This window comes from Chrysochloris asiatica, unplaced genomic scaffold, assembly GCF_000296735.1.
Source record: "Chrysochloris asiatica unplaced genomic scaffold, ChrAsi1.0 scaffold00002, whole genome shotgun sequence".
NCBI classification, from domain to species: domain Eukaryota; kingdom Metazoa; phylum Chordata; class Mammalia; order Afrosoricida; family Chrysochloridae; genus Chrysochloris; species Chrysochloris asiatica.
The window spans coordinates 16,434,745-16,442,789 of NW_006408520.1; positions in this window are offsets into that span (position 1 = coordinate 16,434,745).

The following is an 8,045-nucleotide window of genomic DNA, read 5'->3' on the forward strand; positions in this document are numbered from 1 at the left end:
AAGTACAACCAGAATGCTCTTTAGAATTTGGAAGGGCAAGACTTCATCTCTCATACTTTGGACATTTTATCAGTAGTGAACAGTCCCTGGAGAAGGACTTCATGCTTGGTAAAGTGGAGGGTCAGTGTAAAAGAAGAAGACCCCCAATGAAATTAACTGGCACAGTGGCAACAGCAATGGGCTCAAGCAAAACAATAATTGTAAGGATGGTGCAGAAGGATGACACAGGACAAGGCAGTGTTTTGTTCTGTTGTGCATAGAGTCACTATGAATTGGAATGTACTGGAAGGCACCTAACAACAACAACAAGCTGTGAGAAAATAAATTTCTATGTGTTAAAGCCATCCACTTGTGGTATTTCTGTTACAGCAACATTAGATCACTAAGACATGCTGTGATTGAGTTCTCTCCTATAAGGACAGCCAATATTTTGGTAATATGGGTCTAGAACATAAAGGAAAAATTTTTGTTGGACATTCAAATGTGCATGTTGTCAACATGTAACTGATGGAAGATTTCTGAATAAACAAATTAGAACCACCAGCAAGACCGGATTAACTAAGGTCAAGGTTTATAAAGAGATAAAATCAATGCCTCACCAAAATATCTGAGTGTTCTCTTCTTCCCATACATCTCACCCTTTCCAAGGTGCTATGGTGCTATCCATATTATGTCTTTAGCTCAAAGTCTGGCATCTCTTGGAAAGCACACCCTTCTCTGTTATGTCCTGATATGGCTATTTATAATCTGAAGGCATGTAAACCAAAAGAAAGATACCCAATCCCTCCTCTCAATCCAATATGAAATAGTGGGACGGGAATAAAATTAACTGAAAAAATAATTTCCATTTGATGGTGAAAAAGTGGAGAAATAGATAAGGGCGATGGTTTATGCCGAGGAGTCGGTTCCAACTCACAGCGACCCTGTACAGGGTTTCCGAGACTGTAAATCTTTACAGGAGCAGAAAGCCTCATCATTCTCCCATAGAACAGCTGGTAGTTTCAAACTGCTGACCCTAAGGTTAGCAGCCCAATTCATAACCACTACGCTACCAGAACTCTTTAATTAATGTTTATTATGTTCTATATATAGAAACTCTGGTGCCACAGTGATTAAAGCACTCAGCTGCTAAACGGAAGACTGATAAATAGCAGCTCTGTGGGAGAAATTAGTGTAAGTCAGCTTCCATAAAGGTTATAGTCTTGGAAACCCAGTGGGGTAGTTTTATTCTATCCTATAAGGTCTTTACGAGTCAACAGCAATGGAATTTACATTCTACATATAATATAGAAAGGTGTGTTCAATATGAATAGGGAAGTGTCTATGGCAAGAACTGTGTTATCACCTGGCTTCTGTTGCATTATATGTTGGATTTGGAGGGACCATGCTTCCCCTATATACTGGCAGGATTCCCTACATCATCCACCACAAAACAGGCTGCTTGACTACATCATGCTCACAATGACCACCTCTCAACATCTGAAATAAAACTGCTCCTTTTCAGCAAAGTTCTGTGACATAGCCCAACTGCATAAAAATACACTGGGAGTAGAAAGCATTCTGGCAAAGGTGAGGTTAAAGACTGGACACTCATTTTAATGGGGTTGGGCTGCTCCTGACTAATAATTTAAAGGCGTTATCCTGAGCCAGAATGATTGAGGGAGAGTGTCTTAAGTCTCTAATCTACTGCTATTAAGTTGATTCTGACTCATAGCAACCATGTGTATAGGGTAAGAGTCAATGGTTAAAGATTCAAGAACCAGAGAATAAATGACAGGGGAAACTGAAACAAGGTTTTGTTTAGAAAGGCAAATTTAGTTTCTTCTAGATTTCTAAATTAAGACATAGTTATTCCACAGTTTCCTCAGCAAATATGACTCAAAGATTACTAAGTGATAAGGCTTAAGGCTTTCTTATGTACATTTAAGTTATCTTTTAACTTATTTACTCCAGCAAAAAAAAAAAAGGAAACCAGCAAACATCCCACTGTTGTAAAGTGTACTAATGTTTACAAAAAAATTCCAAGAGAAAAAAGCACTAACCTTTAAGTAGCACATAAGTAAATTTCACGTTTCTTACCCCCTTTTGCTTAATGTAAAATCTTATCTCTATTAAGTACCTTCTTTTAGTATATAGTCATGTGTTGTTTAATGTACCCATATGCTCTGTGAAATAGGACATTATATGATTTGGACATCATGTAAACACCAGATAATAGTCTGGTCCTATGTTTTCTTGGGAGTCGTGGTATGGTGCTGTGGGTTAATGCGCTGAATTGCAAAATCGGTTTGAACTGCAAAGGTCCGCTGTTCAAGTTCACTAGCCACACCTAGTAAACCCTATACAGGGTTGCTATGTGTCAAAGCCGACTCAATGGCACATATTAGTAGCAACTTTTTCTTTAAGCATATTGAACAAGTCTTCGCAGTGATCTTCATTTTACTAAGAGGAATTTGCTTTTCTGTTTGGATCTCAACCTGCGTTATTAGCAATTCCTCCTTATCTGATATAGGTCCCTGTAACATTTTCGTTGGAGTAACCTGGTGCTGTAAAATAAACTCAGGACCTCAAGATCTGGTTGAACCACAAGGTCAGCAGTTCAAACTCATCAATTGCTCCTTGGAAAGCCTATACAGGGTCGCTACGAGTCTGAACTCACTCGAAAGCACTTACCAACAAACAATGGCATTTTTCATTAGCCTTGTAACATTTAGTGATATCGATTCTTTAACAGCTTGGAGAATTTTTTATTTCAGAACTGTTGATTGTCGAGTGTGACATGTCTAAATTGCCAGCAATAGCATTCATTGGTTTTCCACTTTTGTGTTTACTTCCAAATTGGTATTTCTCTTTCTCCTCTTTGTTAGCACCGGTTCTGCTGCATCTGGGAGTTATGATGCATTTTATGGTACTATTCTCAAAAGATGAAGAGCAAAGATGTCACCTTGAGGACTAAGATGCGCCTGACCCAAGCCATGGTATTTTCAATAACCTCATATGGATGCAAAAGCTGGACGGTGAATAAAGAAGATCGTAAAAGAATTGATGCCATTGAATTGTGGTGTTGGAGGAGAATACTAAAAGTGCCATGGACTGCCAAAAGAACCAATAGTTCTGTTTTGGAAGAAGTGCAGCCAGAGTGCTCCTTGGAGGCCAAGATGGCTAAACTTCGTCTCTCATACTTTGGACATATTGTCAGGAGGGAACAGTTGTTGAAGAAGGATGTCATGCTGGGTAAGGTGGAGGGTCAGAGAAAAAGAGGAAGACCCCCAACAAGATGGATCGGCCAGATGGCATCATCGATGGCGTCAAGTGTGGCGGCGGTAGTGAGGTTGGCCCAGGATCGGACATTGTTTCATTCTGCTGTGCATGGGGTCGCTATGAGTCGGTTCTGACTCGATGGCACCTGACAACAACAACAACAACAACATTTTCAAAAGAAAGTTAAATGGAGAGAGAACGCTACAACATGTAAGAGACACATGATACACGAGATTGGATGCATACTACCTATGAATGGAAGCACATACTGTTAAACATCAGACTTTTTCACAGTGCAGCACAGTAATACAGTTTATTATGACCATCAAGGTAGATGGACTGTAAGTTACATATGTACTGTACCATTATCTGTTTGGCAGAGCAATCACTTTGTATACAAGAGACATGTGATACAGGTGTTATGTGTGGAAAGCTCTGGCGTTGCTATGTCCTGTTCTGTGATAAGGATTTCCGAGCTTTATTATAACCTTATGGAACTATGGCGTAGGTGGTCGGATGTTGCTGTAACAGACATTATGTATCACATGACTATTACTGAAACTACTAGATCCACAGTACATCCACAGGAAGTCAAATCAACACATCAGCAGTGCTGATTTAACATAGTAAAGTCTCAGTTTCCTCACCCACAAAATGGAGAGAAAACTAATTCATATCATAGAATCCTTGTGTGGCATTGTAGGACAAGCACTGAATTGCTAACCAAAAGGTCAGAGGTTCAAACTCACTAGCCACTCTTCAAAAACCTGATACAGGGTCCCTATGGGTCAGAACTAACTCGCCAGCATTTACCAACAATTCATATAGTGGTTGTGAGAGATAACTGAGAATATATATATAAAAGCTTACCAAGTTGTAAATTTGTTGTTGTTAAGTGCTTTCATAAAATATTGTTGTTGTTGTTGTTGTGAAGTGCTGAGTCAGTTCCGACCCATAACGACCCTGTATAGGATTTTCGAGGAGCAGCAGCTGGTGAGCTTGAACCGCCGACATTGCAGTTCAAATGGCCTTGCAGTCTGTTGCATTAACCCACAGTGCCACATCAGGATCCCTTCATAAAATATCGTTGTTGTTGTTATGTGCCGTGTAGTCAGTTCCAACTCATAGCGACCTTCTACAGGGTTTCCGATGCATAATATAGAGTAACTGAAAATTAATTACTATCATGTGATTGTTCTTCATAAACAGCACATATAATAATATGGTCCCGCCACTCACCTCTCAGTTTTTCGTACTGTGGTGGCTTGCATGTTACTGTGACACTAGAAGCTATACCGATGATATTTGAAATTCCAGCAGGGTAACCATGGTGGACAGGTTTCAGCTGAGCTTCCAGACTAGGACAGACTAGGGCAAGGGAGAGGGGAACTACTTCTGAATGTCTAGCCACTGAGAGCCTTATGAATAGCAGCAGAACACTAAGATAACATCAGAATACTGAATATTGTACTGGAAGAAAAATCTGGAAAAAGAAATAGCAATTTTTGACAGGCAAGTGAAAAAGTCAATTAAAAAAAATCCCTTCCCTCCTATTTCATTTTAACTTTACAAATGAATGTTGTTGCTAAGTGCCATCAAGTTGGTTACGACTCATAGCAACACTGCATAGGGTTTCTGAGGAGTAGCTGGTGGGTTTGAACTGCCATACTTGTGGTTCACAGTCCAGTGCTGATCCTACAGTGCTACAAATAGGCAAACTAAATATTATGGTGATGAAGTGATAAAGCATTTGGCTGCTAACTAAAAGTTTTTTCAAACCCACCAGCTGCTCAATGGGAGAAAAATGAGGCAGAGTGCTTCCATAAAAATGACAGCCTTGAGAACCCTGTGGGGCAGTTCTGTTCTCTCCTAGAAAGTCGCTATGAGTTGTAACTGATTCAAGGACAACCGGCCTGGCTTTCTTGTTTTGTTCTTTTTCCTTCAGTCATATACATAACATATTTCTATCTAGCACAGTAATCTGGCACAAATATACACTAAGTTCTTCAAATAATAGTGTAAAAGACAAAGTGTAGACTATAGTCAGACCGATTAGGATAGAATCCTGATCCTACCCATTTCTGGCTTGTGACATGATTTTGCTATACTCCAGTGGCCTTATCTCTAAAATGAGGATTATAATAGTACCTTCCTAAACGTGTTGTGGTGAGAATTAAATTTGTGCTAAGTGTCTAGACACTTAGGTAAGCACACAAATATTTTTTTTTCTCTAATTATTAAATAGTTGCCTCAGGCTTCAAGCGTTGGTAGTCAGAGTCCTAGCCCTAGGAAGAGGCTGTACTGAAACATCTATTAGTATGTTTGATTTGGAAAATTAAGTCTTGGCTAGATAACATTAGTTGGGTTGTACTAGGACAATTTCTGTCACCCAAGTTTCTGGAGGGTCTTTAATGTCAGACAACAACCATGTATTCAGGTGGCCATATAGCCCCGTTTTGTCTCTGGTTCAGATTAAGAATTCTCTAGCTTTATCCTACCTTGTAATGAACAACCATAATGCTGCCCAAAGTGGTCTCCCTGGTGCTTGCAGAAAAACTTCAATCTTCTTTATCCATGGTTGTCTGCCCTTGTTAGGATTAAAGATGGTTGAACTCTAGTAGAAAAGGGTCTAGGGCCAGGATCCCTAGGAGCCCACACTCAAGGCAGGTTATGAAAGCATGGGTTTGATGACTTTTCTCTAGGAGGCCCTCCTGACAGGCAGCTGGTTTACAGAGTCAGGCTCATTATTAAGTCACTGCTTGGGTGTTACCTGGTATTGTCTTCCTGCTGTACTCCCAGTGCCTAATCTAGAGTGTAGCACATAATAGGTACTGGTAGAATTGAACTAAGATGAACTGAGAGCCTGCCCAAATCACTATTAAAAGACTTTAATCACCTTTGCAGATCATTTTCTTTCAGATTCTTATACATGTTTCTATTGTTGCCACTTATCCTCAAGTGGATTTGAACTTATGGTAACGTCATACACTATGGGGTAGAACTGCTCCACAGGGTTTCCTTGGCTGTAATTATACGGATGGGCATGTTATTAGGCAGAAGCTGTCCCTGGAGAAGGACATCCTGCTTGGTAAAGCAGAGGGTCAAAGATAAAGAGGAGGACCTCCAATGAGATGGATTGCAGTGGCCACAGCAAAGGGCTCAAGCATAGCAAACATTCTGAGCATGTTACAGGCTCCGGTTGGGTTGGGTTCTGTTGGACACAGGGTCACTATGAGTTGGAACTGACTTGATGGCAACAATAAATCTTTATGGGAGCAGGTTGACAGGCCTTTTCTTCCTCCGTCACCGAATACCCACTGCCATCTAGTTGATTCCAACTCATAGTGACCTAGAATAGAGTTAGACTGCACCTTAGGGCTTCTGAGACAATAAATCTTTATAAGAACAGATAGCCTCATCTTTCTCCTGGGGAGCAACTGGTGGGTTTGAAGTGCTGACCTTGCAGTGAGCAGCCCAATGCCTCACCCAAAGCACCAACAGGTCTCCTGTTCTTCCCAAAGTAGTTCCTTATACATCCCCCATTACTCAGCACTCTCCAAATCCTTTAGCTGGGTCTTGGGGAGGTCCTGATCTGTTGTAACCTGAAGATCCCCTTATAACTTCCAACATCTTGTTGAATGTGTTCTCTACTTCCTACATAAGCTGAAATCTTGCTCTGCTCTGAAAACAATACTTTTCTTTTAGCTACTTTAGATAGAGGCTTTTTGGTTTTCACACAACCACTGGATTGCGGAAAGCATTCCTCTTCGTCTCTGTTGCTGCTTCTAAACCACTTATTTTCCTTTGTTCAAAACCTCCAGGTGCTTTGAAGTTCCTGCCATACAGTTCTCTTACCTTATTTCACTGTTGCCAACAGGAAATACATAGTACCCACATATTAGTTTAAACTCAGTTTGTTTGAGGATGATTTAATAAAGGGATTATTTTGCAAAGATGTGAATGAGGTACAGGGGAAGCATAAGGGATTTGTTATAAGCAGAAATGTTACCCCTCGGACTGAAGGGAGAAAAGAAAGGCATGCTGGACAAAGGAAAGAAGGCCATGTTGAATAGAGTACAAGTAATGTTCATCTGAACATTATCCACAATAGCAAATAGATGGAGATAGCCTAAGTGCCCATCAGTGGAAGAATGGATAAACAAACTTTGGTACATACACACAATGGAATACTATGCAACATTGAAGAATAGTGACGAAGCTGTGAACCACCTCATAACATGGATGAACCTGGAGGACATTATGCAGAGTGAAATTGTTGCTGTTGTTAAGTGCCATTGAGCTGATTCCTACCCATAGCAACCATGATAGGATTTCCAAGGAGCAAGTGGTGAGCTTGAACTGCCGACCTTGTAGTTCAAATGACTTTGCAGTCTGGTACATTAACCCACAGCGCCACACCAGTCAATTACAAAAGAACAAATTTTGTATGAGACCACTTTTGTGAAAACGCAAGATTTTCTTGCTAAAAAAACATTCTTTGATGATTACCAAGGGTTAGAGGGAAGGGAGATTAATTCACAGGTAGAGGGTTATTGTTGTTAAGTGTCATGGAGTTGGTTGCTATTCATGGTGCCCCTGTATTGGGTTTCTGAAACTGTTGTTGTTGTTGTTGTCAGGTGCCATCGAGTCGGAACCGACTCATAGAGACCTCATGCACAGCAGCACAAAACAATGTCCGATCCTGGGCCAACCTCACTACCGCTGCCACACTTGAGTCCATCAATGATGCCACCTGGCCAATCCATCTCGTTAGAGGTCTTCCT